Here is an 11,169-nt window from a genome sequence, read left to right as displayed (position 1 = left end):
TACAATTATAATGTCGTACTATCAATCTAATTCTATTGACAATTTAAATTGCGCAACAAACTGATTTATTCAAAAATAGATGCGCCAAGTTGAGAGGCGAACTTATTTTTAAACATAGCTCTCTCTCGTACACGCAGCTCCGTTACATAATCAATATCTAACTCAATCTCGTACGTTATACATACCGTCCAATATTTAATAATAATCCACCAACGTGTATTAATAAACAGTAGAGTAATTTCATTATCGATTTATCTTGATCGATCCGCAATGAATGGCAATGAAGCATAATCTAACACGAAGGTCCCATGGTGTAATGGTTAGCACTCTGGACTTTGAATCCAGCGATCCGAGTTCAAATCTCGGTGGGACCTAGAATTTTTTTTTCTCTCTCTCCTCCTCATTCTTTTTTTTTTTTCTCTCCGCGCACCTACACACCATCGTTTCAACAATCTCGTCCTTTGTACTTTGTATTTTAAATTAATTTATTTCACAATCCCGCAGACACGAGTACGATCTACGCTTGTCCACTTGTTTATCTTTCTGCTGCATCATTTCGGTGGCAGCACAAAACGACAAACAGATACGAATCTACATACATAGCGAGCAATATTGTAATGCGTTTTCGTTGCTCGACACATTTATAAAAATGAGAGCGCATCTTACGTGTCGCGGCCGTCGAATCGACACGTGACGGCCGCGAAATCGCCGCGTGTCTCAGTCACGCTTAATCAGTAATTACGTAACGCGTAGTCGGGCGATAATTCATTTATTATACATGTAATTTGATAATCGACCCGTGCGTTATCGTTCGTTTTCCACGAAAGCAGTGGACATTGTCTCGCGTCGCGATGCCGAGGCTTATCTTCAATCACCACGTTCCGGCTACCTGGCGTGTAACTCGTCGATCAAAAATACACCGGTTCCCCCAATTACCGGATATATCAAGCCCTATCTCCATTCGGAACGTTGTAAGTAATTCGCCTGCCGATGACAGATTACCGCGCCGCTCAGAACGACGCGGCATTAAAGATTGATTAAAATTGTACAAATTACAGGCACGCGGGACCCTTCGATGACATTGTCCCGCCATTGATGCACATGGTGCGATTAGTATGTAGTTTCACCGGTTATTTTATCATCCAGGTTACAACGAAGTGAAAATGCCCGCGGCAAATCGACAGTGGAAAATGATAATGCGTTCGTTTTTATTTCCTGTAATTGGAGATAAATGTATGGTTGGATCGCGATGAGATTGAATGGATACGTAAAAAGAGACGTTTGTTGTAATTTCGACTTTCTCAGCGTTGGATTTTGAATTAATTTTGTAACAACGAAGTATTAAAGTGTATGATCCTCCGGTTTACTAAGAATTTGCAAAATGTAACTTTTCCTATGTATGAAGATGTAATTAGTAATTGTCGAGCTGTGAAAAAGTAAGAACTTACAAGTATTGGACGTTCACTAGTAGTTAAACTTTTTTTCATATATTACATAGTATATTATATGTTAATATATTAAATATATTATATTTTATATATTATATAGTTAAAATTTCTGATCGTTCGAAACGCGAAAAATTTCACGACACTGCAGACATTGTTACATAGATCGATTACTGCTGCTGAGAATCGCGTGACAGTGACAGTCTTGTTTCAGTTTTATTTTGTTCGAACAAAATTACAAGAAAGCAAATATTGTAAATATCACTGAATTATCCCATCGTTAAAAATGTTTCAGCAAAATTGAAAATACCACTAAACCCTTGGAAAAAGCAGTAAACTAAAGGTACCATCTAATCGCCACGGATTATTAACTACAGCAACTCGTCCGAAATTTAACGATGAAAAGTGCGAACGATTCACGCCCAATTATGCTTGCCATTCACGTGACACACGTGACCAATAATCTGGCCGGCTCTCGTTCGTACGACAAACATACGCGTAACATGTTCGCGAACTAACGTGGCCGATGCTCATCAATCACAATTACAAAACGCCAACGCGTATAGTAAAATCACACAAATTACACGTTCGCCGCTCTCGTCGGCCCGCTCTGGCGTGCACGCGAACGCATTATTACCGAGTGTTTCCTGGTATCAACATTAATCAACCGGCTGTCCATTCGGTATTTCCGTCCGAGGTTGTCGCATTGATTTCCATCCCCTTAAATCAGCCGTGGAAAAAAGAAAAAAAGCGAAATTTTCGTCTCGCAGTTCGACGTGAAACGTTATCGCGGGCACGTGTTCTGCTGCGTTTTCATTCGCCTGCGTGTGTATTTCGCAGACAGCGGTTTTAAGTTTCTACCGAAGTAGGCAGTACCTCTTGCCGAGTAGGCAGATTTCTTTGAGTAGACAGAATTTCTTTCTCGTTTGTTTTGGAAATAAATTTTCAGAAAGACTGTAAAACTGTTCATAAATTTTCTATCCCAATTTCATTGTCACTTTATAGTCGAAATTTGGTTTAATAGAAAGTGGTTTGAAAAAATGTAAAAGCATGGTTAAAGTAATTTTTTAAAAAATATCTCGTCTTTTAAAACAATCTCTGATAAAAGTCACGAGAAAAATTTCGAAAATCCAACTGGAATACACGTTCCTTTTTACTACAATTCAGAATTTGAATTGAATAAAATTTATTTAAATCTTTGAATTACAATAAAACCTTTTCTCTGTGAATTCAATTTGTACATATAATTGGAGTTAATCATACACTCATTCACTCATTCACGTTCACATAAGCGGATCCAATCAACAGAAGTTCGTTCAATCAACAGCCATTATCTAAAACTTCGTTCAAATAAATAGACCTGAGATTAAATAAATAGACATGAGATCAAATCCACAGATATTGAAAGAATTATCCAAAAGAAACAATTAACCAACAGAGATTCATTTAAATCACTGCCCAAAATTTCAAGTAGATTCTATATTGCGCACCGTACCAAATCCACAGGTGTTGAACCAATTCTCCAAAGACAATCAGACTGACGATCGGTTATGGTAATTCCAGTCTGTGAACGGGCAATCGGGAATAAATGGCGCGCGTAAGCGATCACCGGTCGTTAATCCGTGGAGAATGACCGATTTCGTAAATCAGATCCCCCTTCTTCGAAACTACAGAAGGACATAACAAAATCGAGAGGAGACCGAGACGATCGCAGGATCGTTGCCGAGAATCTGCGATCGTTACAGCAAGTTCATCAAGATGTGACAACGCCACCGTGAAACTGTCCCGCGCTCGTAAAATACTTTCTCAATTTAAATTTCACCCGGCGACGAACCCTTGGAAGTTTCCGGTTAACGAGCGGAACCCTCCCCCACGTAACTCGGCTCGACGATAAAATACCGGGCCCGACCGTAATGACGGGACGTGTAATCGAGAGCCACACGAGCCATCGTCTCTGACACTTTGCCCGCGGAATTGCGACTCGTCCGCGGATAGAGCATCCAGACAGAGCAGACGGTATCGGGTATAATCTCGTCACACCGCGTCCCAGAGATCGTTTCGGCATCTTCAGGAATCGCGCGATGTAATTTGATTTTTCGACGGGGTTCACGGTGATTTCTCAAGAGAGGTTTTGATTTTAGGCTCGTCTCTGTCGTTTCGCCTGCTTCCGCGAACGCGAAAGTTCATCTTTAGGTTTCATTTCATCGGCGTGTGAATGAAGTTCCTTGGAATGGAACCTCGCGGATTCCATTTTTTAACACTGCGCGCATTAAGTACACACTCGTACACATCAAAATTATGGTAGAACAAATTGGGAAAAATCTACCAGCATTTTACCAAATTTGAAATTTGCCTATTTTCTACGTCTTTGAAATAAGTATCACTATTATGGAAAATGAAACAGATTCTATCTAATCAGAGAGTCCATATTGACCAATCTAGACGTAGAAAATCTAATGAAACAATTGTTAATTTTACAATAGCATTGCTAGAAATTCAGAATTATTGAGAATTACATGACGATGCTGTAACGTTCAGGATTACTAGGAATTATAACACGCTCAATAACCGCTGAAAATCACGTTGGTGTAGTTCGTTGTATCGTAGTATTAAAAATAACCAAACTCTATTAATACCTCGTACATCGCAGATATTATATTAACAAATCAAACAGCGGTAATCCGTCTGAATAGAATGATCGTGCAATCATAAAATTAGTGAAAACATAATAATATACTGGAATAATTTACAAATGAATCTAATATAAAAAATTTACTTCCATGTACGTGCCATCATCCACTTTTCAAGATGTAAATCTCCATACTGTACAGTCACCGTACTATTTTTCAATATTCAGCACTGCGAAAGCAAGCTGAACGCAAACTGAAAACGTTTACAAACGCTGCCACGCGTCGCGTATAAACGATAGCGAAGTAACTTTATGCCGCGATTTAAGGAATACGCGGCGTGCTCATAAACCATTTCATAAAAGATTCCAGTCATAACTCGAACGGTATCGCATTTTATTTAATTGCCCCCGGTGGCTCTTACACGGCCCTAAAAAAGGGGAAACAGGCGAGCGGAGAGCTCGCGTGCATAATATTATTTATTGCCAAAGAAGCTGTTAAAGTTTAACGCCACCGGCGCGAAATTAAACGCGATAAAATGTTTCTTATCCAATCGTGTCGCGCCACCGACGTCTCCTCATGTCACGCTTGTTCCGCCAACGCTATCTCTCGCGGATAAGACGCGGCTTTATAACCGTCGACGACGTTTTCGCGCTTTCCCCTCCGATCGTTGCGACTATCAGATCGAAGATGTCGATCAGTTAACGCGATACTGATAAAAACCAGCTTCTGACTGACGTTGAAGTCTTCTCTAAATTCGCAGCTGAATCTGAAGGATTTAATATTGCTATATTATAAACGATTACATTACACGTGTACATTTATGCATACATCACATATTGTATGATTAATTGATGCTCTCTGATATCAACGAGAGAATGAAAAATTGTTTTACTTATTAAGTGTTGTAGAGAGCACATACCTTGGATGTTTCATATCTGTTTGTTTTTTTGCATCTACGTGTTTCCTGTATTCTTCAAACAATGCATAGAAGATTATATAATAATTCTTCACGATTCAGTAAGTATGTCACATTGAAAGAGATTGATGCACCTTATAGCTTCCAATTTTTGTAATTTTTATTCGAATTTGTTATCTATTGTAACTAGAAATATAGTAAGAATGAATAATTCTTTATATCCGTATTACTATTTTAGATATTAAAGAAAATTGCAGCATGAGTGAAAAATTAAAATTTAACGCAATACTATATTGAGTAGTTTAGCGCAGAAGTTGCTTCAGTTTACTTGCGCAGTTAAAAGATTAAAACACAGATCGAGTATATGCAAAAGTTACGCTTGCAATTGAAGCGAACGAAAACTACTCCGCGAGAGAGAAACGGAAAGAGACATCGACATCTTGGGTCGAATTTGTTATCTATTGTAACTAGAAATATAGTAAGAATGAATAATTCCTTATATATATATATATACACGTATTATTATTTTATATATTAAAGAAAATTACAGCGTGAGTGAAAAATTAAAATTTAACGCAATACTATATTGCGTAGTTTAGCGCAGAAGCTGCTTCAGTTTACTTGCGCAGTTAAAAGATTAAAACACAGATCGAGTATATGCAAAAGTTACGCTTGCAATTGAACCGAATGAAAATCACCCCGCGAGAGGGAAACGGAAGGAGACATCGACATCTCGGGTTAAGAAAACTTTGCATGTTTTTTAATAGTCGCGGGCCAATTTCCCCGGTCTCGCTATAAAAAAAATTCCTCCCCCCCCCCCCAAATTCTCGAGATTTATGAACCGTTGCGTCAATTATAATCCGTTTCATTCGAAACGCTTCTCTTCGTCTCGACAAACCTAACCCTTCGCGGATTCCTCCGGCGCACCCTTCAACTTATATCGTAAAAAGAGGGAACGATATTAGACGCTCTCCCTCCCGAGAACGTGCCGTTTGGGGAGCTGCAAACGAACCCGGGCTTTGGGGAACGTTTAAGTAAGACGCGAAATTTTTTATACGAGTGAAAAAAAAGCCTAGGACGGGGGCTCGTTCGTAAAACGTATCCCGCCGGATGGCCCGGAAATGGCCCCACCCCCTCCACCGTATCGAATGATTACCACCGGTGGAACGCGCAATGTCGCGATTTAACTGCCCCTTAAAAATTGTTTGTCTACGCGGCGTTTTAACAACGGCGATCCCTCGTCTATACGATCTCTCGTTTCGTCGTTCCCTCTCGTTTCCACGTTCCACCGTGTTTAAGGTGGATTTTAATGTATGCACCGAGTGGATGCTGTCTGATGAGCGAACGTTTAAAACGTTGAATGTTTGCAAGTAGAACGGCGATGGGGAGAAGGCACGGTAGGAGGAAATTGAGTTGTAAACGAAATGGTTTCGCGAGCAGCTTCTTGGAGGGCGAGAGGGATATATAATGCGCACGATGGTTTGTTAATAGTAATTTTTAATGGGTTGGGAAAGATGGAGCTTCTAGATGAGAAACTGCGTTTACGGAATAAGTGAATAGCCGTGATTTTGTTGGCGGTACGGTGTGATTGGATTGTATATAATACTAGTGCAATTCTGCGTAATATTTTTACGAAGTAATGGAATAGTTAGAATAATAATTTGTGCTGTTTCGCACCGATGTAGTCTAGTGATAATTTTCAAAGTTCAGTCAAAGATCATTCACTTAATAGAATATTGTTTTATATGTTGAGAAATAGTTGAACTTTTTTACAAAACTTTTGAAATGTTACGAATTGCACTTTATTGTTAATTGGTTCTGAGCTATTTATTTTACAAACCGTCTGAAAAATTTTATCATCGAAAAGAATAATAATTCAATAATATATTGTACATTACAATCGCTTAACGTTACATGTTAAATATTACATTATACATTATACGTATCGTGCAATCAATTTAACACAAATGTTCAATTTAATATTTTCTTTAAAATCTTACATTCAACTCCTGAGAACTTACTATTTTCCATTTCGATACTTCTATTATATATTCGTGTAGCCATTTGTTGTTCTCTATTTAATGAAACCCTTCGACTTTACATAGATCTGGATTCGAAAACTAGGTTAAGAATCTCTCTCCTTAGTAACAAAGAACAACGAAAAGATCGAGTACGAAATATCTGGAAATGTTATCAGTTAGACAAGTGATTTTATTAAAGAAACATCCCCCGATTGCATGCCGCGGATAAGCTCCGACCTCGATCTTCTTCATTTTCATTCAACGCGAATAAAAATCCGCCACGTCGGCGATACGGTTTTGTCTAAATTGCCGAATTCGTTGCTTCCAGGTCAACGTGGACATGCCTGGCCGAGATCCAGAACGAAATGCCAACGAATCGAAGAAGCGCTTGATTCTTTGCGTCTGACCATGACCTGAAAGACTCTACTTGCTTCGTTTCCGCTGAGAAATCACATGGCAACGAAATTGGAAGTTTTACGGGGACCTAGATTTTTCGTATCCTTGCAATCTTTTTTATAGCTCTAATTTTTTTCAATATTTTGGAATATTTTCCAATATTTTTTATAGCTCTATAATTTTAAAATTTTGATTTTTAACACACCTTTTGACACAAATAGTTTTGGAACTTTTATTTTCGATACATGTGGCTTTCGATTTTTATTTCTTATAATTCTTAGATTGTGCGTTACCGAAACGTCTGATTTTTAAATTACCTCGAGTTCATCCAAGTAATTAAGTGAAAATTATTATTCAGTCTGCTGTAGATCCGAAATTCTAAATAATAAATATATAGAAATTCAATCCGAGAGGAAACGTGCGAATCATTCCCAGATGAATGTTTTATTTTCGCGTGAAATAAAAAATTGAAAATCCTACCAGAATTCTATACGCGATACTGCGTTAAATATTTCTACAGTGAATTCTATATTATCTAGAAATCTAATCTCGAAATCACTCTTATCTAATTAATTAAATAACTATTATCAGATCAAATTTAGATTAGAGTTTTTGAACAGTGATACAATAAATCCAAAGGAAGATACATAAAATCAGGAAAATAGTAGATCAAGGTACAGAATTACTATTTTCGATGAAATGAAAAAAATCAAACAATATCAAATTACAAAATTACTTATTAATTAGTAAGTAAATAGTTAATTAATTAATACGTTCGGGGAGAGCGAAAGAGGGAACAAAATAATCCCGAATAGCCCACTTAATACACAAAAGCCTTCGCTTTCTTTCCCAAATTCCCGGCTAATTGAAAATCCCACGGTTCACCGAGGAGGAAAAATACGTTCCGCAGCGTTACAACAATCTCCTTTACACCGTGAGAACTGTCTCTGCAAATACGAGGCCCACGGGAGAATCCCTCATTAAACATTCGTCTCTCGTTAAAGCAGAACGCGATCTAGCTCCTTAATTCGGCGATGAGGAGTAATTAAGCGACGCCGAGGAACAGCGTCGCTGGCGAACAGGAGGCGAAGGACACGAATAGAGACGCCGAGGCACTTTGTTTCGCAGTAAACCCGGTTTAATGACTTCATGTAAAAATACCCCATCGACTTTACGATATAGCCTCCTCCTCCTCCTCCTCCTCCTCTCTTCTCTCTCCATTTTCATCCGTGTTCCGCTCTCGTCGCTTCCGTTCCACGTTTTCCACGTTGATCCTCCGTACTTCCACCTCACGGGGTCGGTAGGGTTTTTCGGTGTACGGTCATAATTTTATAGTTTTATGTAAACTGTATCGGGCCATCAAACACGCGGCGCTGTACGATGGCTTGATGGTGATTGGCGTGCAGCACGAGATAGAGAGAGGATTTCCACGGGGGGTATAAAATTTTCACGACGTTCAGTCTCGGCCGGCTTTGACACGCAATTCTTTTTCGTCCGCCGCCTCGAGACATCGTAAATAAGTGATAACTGGATCGCGGCACGATGGAACGCGTCGTCAGCGATCATACGCCTCGGGTTCCTTCCCGTTGTCCTGCTTCTTGATGTAGATGGAATTTTTTCGACGTCGGTGATAGGTGATAGAAAGAAGGCGAAGAAAAAGCCGGAATACCAAGGTCCTGGCGATTATTAAAATTGCGTTCGTCTTTGTTGAATGAAGGAGCTAGAAGATAGTTGAATTAATTTGATATTTCTTTATAATATTATATTACATTATATTTTGTATAATTTAATAATAATAATTTATTATTACATTTTCTATATTTTATATAATTTAATAATAATTTAATAATTATATTTAATTTTATATAATTTATATATTGCATTATATATTATATTATATTTATTATATAATTGACTTAATTTGATATTTCTTTATTATATTATATTACATTATATTTCGTATAATTTAATAATAATAATTTATTATTATATTATATATATTTTATATAATTTAATGATAATTTAATATATATAATAATAATTATATTTAATTTTATATAATTTATATTACATTATATATTATATTATATTTATTATATAATTGATTTAATTTGATATTAATGATATTATGAATTTAATTTCTTAATAACAGTTGAGAAGCTGTTTTAATCGAATGAATTTATTCAGTGTATTATTTTCGAGTGATTGAAAATTTTGGAGGATACAGCGAGAGAATGAAGTGCGACGAAATTTCTTACGTCTCGTCCAATTTACTCAGCTTCAAACTTAGCCAGCTTCGTGACAATCGGGAATTTCAGAACGAAGCGAGAAAGATATTAATTTATATTTCGTTAGAAAGATTCAGAAGTGAACTTGGTTGGAACAAAATTGTCAAAAGGCGATTGAGCAACTTATTCAATTTCACCCCTCTGAGCAAACTTTATCGAAGTGCGAAAGTATAGATTCGTGTAAGAGAAACACGCCAAGAGCAATGCTTCCTTTAGTTTAAGTGTAGTTCAAGCTGTGCAGATTATGGACATTTAATCGAATGAAGTTATTAGAGGGCAAGTACAATTTATTCAGCTCGATATCCCCTGATGGTTGCGAATTAGGGGTGGAATATACTGAGGGAGTAATATACTGAAGTTTGAACTGCACACGAAGGTCTGAGCATGACGAAACGTTCTTCGTTCGTGACATGGGTCAGGTGTTTCTACATATAGAAGCTTCGTTTGACCTAATTTCACTTTCGCTTCGCGTGAAATTAATAAGATGTAGTAGTTTTTAAAAAAATATTGGTCCTTTGTCACTGAAAATTTTCAGTCGAGTAATTGTTATTATTATTGCCAAGTTGGCGAATAATTGATTGAAAATTGTTACGAAGAGATATAGTACGACATATACTGAAAATAAGAAGCGTCTCTCAAATCCCTTCGATAGCTCAGTTGGTAGAGCGGTGGACTGTAGTTGGAAAGCAAAGTAATAACGGGTATCCATAGGTCGCTGGTTCGAATCCGGCTCGAAGGAATTATTTTTTTATTTTGTCGATTGCAACTTTCGATGAAATATTTAATTATAAATATTCCTCTCCGGTGTTTTTGATAATAAATATATATTTTGAAGTCGTTAATAATTTGTTAGAGGCATCGTACAATCTTGCGCAAGAATTTTTATGGCCATAAACGTGACGATTGTAAACTAAAAAAATTGACGAAAACAATGATAAAATTCATAAATTGAATCATAGGTCGATCAAAAATATTTTTTGAACGAAAATTCGAGTGAAAGTTCGAGTTTTAATATTTTTTCTATTGAAATCATTCGAAAAAATAATCGAAAATATTCACGAAACATTGTCCAATTCGAAGAATTAACAGCGACTTTTCTTCTAATGATAAAAAGAAGAATGATTGCAAAAGAAGAACAGGTCCCACCGAGATTTGAACTCGGATCGCTGGATTCAGAGTCCAGAGTGCTAACCATTACACCATGGGACCACTTGATAAGGGTAGTTTTTCCCACCCTTATTGCGGCCTCGCAGAAGTTTTTATAATTACAATAAGAATGATTAGAAAAAAAAAACTTTCTAAGGTGCCACCGAGATTTGAATTCTGATCGCTGGATTCAAGGTCCAGACTGTCAACTATTACATCAATTCGTTAACAATAGATTACACATATTGTCGATTGGTAAATATATATCATGCATTTATAATGACGTAATTAAAAAAATTTCTTTAGGTTCCACCGAGATTTGAACTC

The 11,169-nt window shown here is 37.2% G+C and overlaps 1 long non-coding RNA gene and 4 other non-coding genes across 5 annotated transcripts in view; 3 read left to right on the top strand and 2 right to left on the bottom strand.

Annotated features, from left to right (window-relative positions):
- The first annotated feature begins 302 nt into the window (after positions 1-302).
- Trnaq-uug lies at positions 303-374 on the top strand. The gene has a single exon. It is a non-coding gene; the product is annotated as a tRNA-Gln (tRNA).
- A 360-nt stretch (positions 375-734) lies between these two features.
- Positions 735-7,525, top strand: LOC122534801. The gene is made up of 3 exons (XR_006307994.1): positions 735-971; positions 1,059-1,113; positions 7,341-7,525. It is a non-coding gene; the product is annotated as an uncharacterized LOC122534801 (long non-coding RNA).
- Positions 7,526-10,338: 2,813 nt separating this feature from the next.
- Positions 10,339-10,435, top strand: Trnay-gua. The gene is made up of 2 exons: positions 10,339-10,375; positions 10,400-10,435. It is a non-coding gene; the product is annotated as a tRNA-Tyr (tRNA).
- A 398-nt stretch (positions 10,436-10,833) lies between these two features.
- Positions 10,834-10,905, bottom strand: Trnaq-cug. The gene has a single exon. It is a non-coding gene; the product is annotated as a tRNA-Gln (tRNA).
- A 241-nt stretch (positions 10,906-11,146) lies between these two features.
- The window catches only part of Trnaq-uug, a 72-nt gene continuing 49 nt past the window's right edge, over positions 11,147-11,169 (bottom strand). Inside the window, exon 1 of the tRNA in view lies at positions 11,147-11,169. This exon is cut by the window's right edge and continues 49 nt beyond it. This is a non-coding gene — a tRNA (tRNA-Gln).

This window comes from Frieseomelitta varia, unplaced genomic scaffold (genome assembly GCF_011392965.1).
Source record: "Frieseomelitta varia isolate USP_RPSP 00005682 unplaced genomic scaffold, Fvar_1.2 scaffold_641, whole genome shotgun sequence".
NCBI lineage: Eukaryota > Metazoa > Arthropoda > Insecta > Hymenoptera > Apidae > Frieseomelitta > Frieseomelitta varia.
This window is presented reverse-complemented; position numbering and strand designations above follow the sequence as displayed.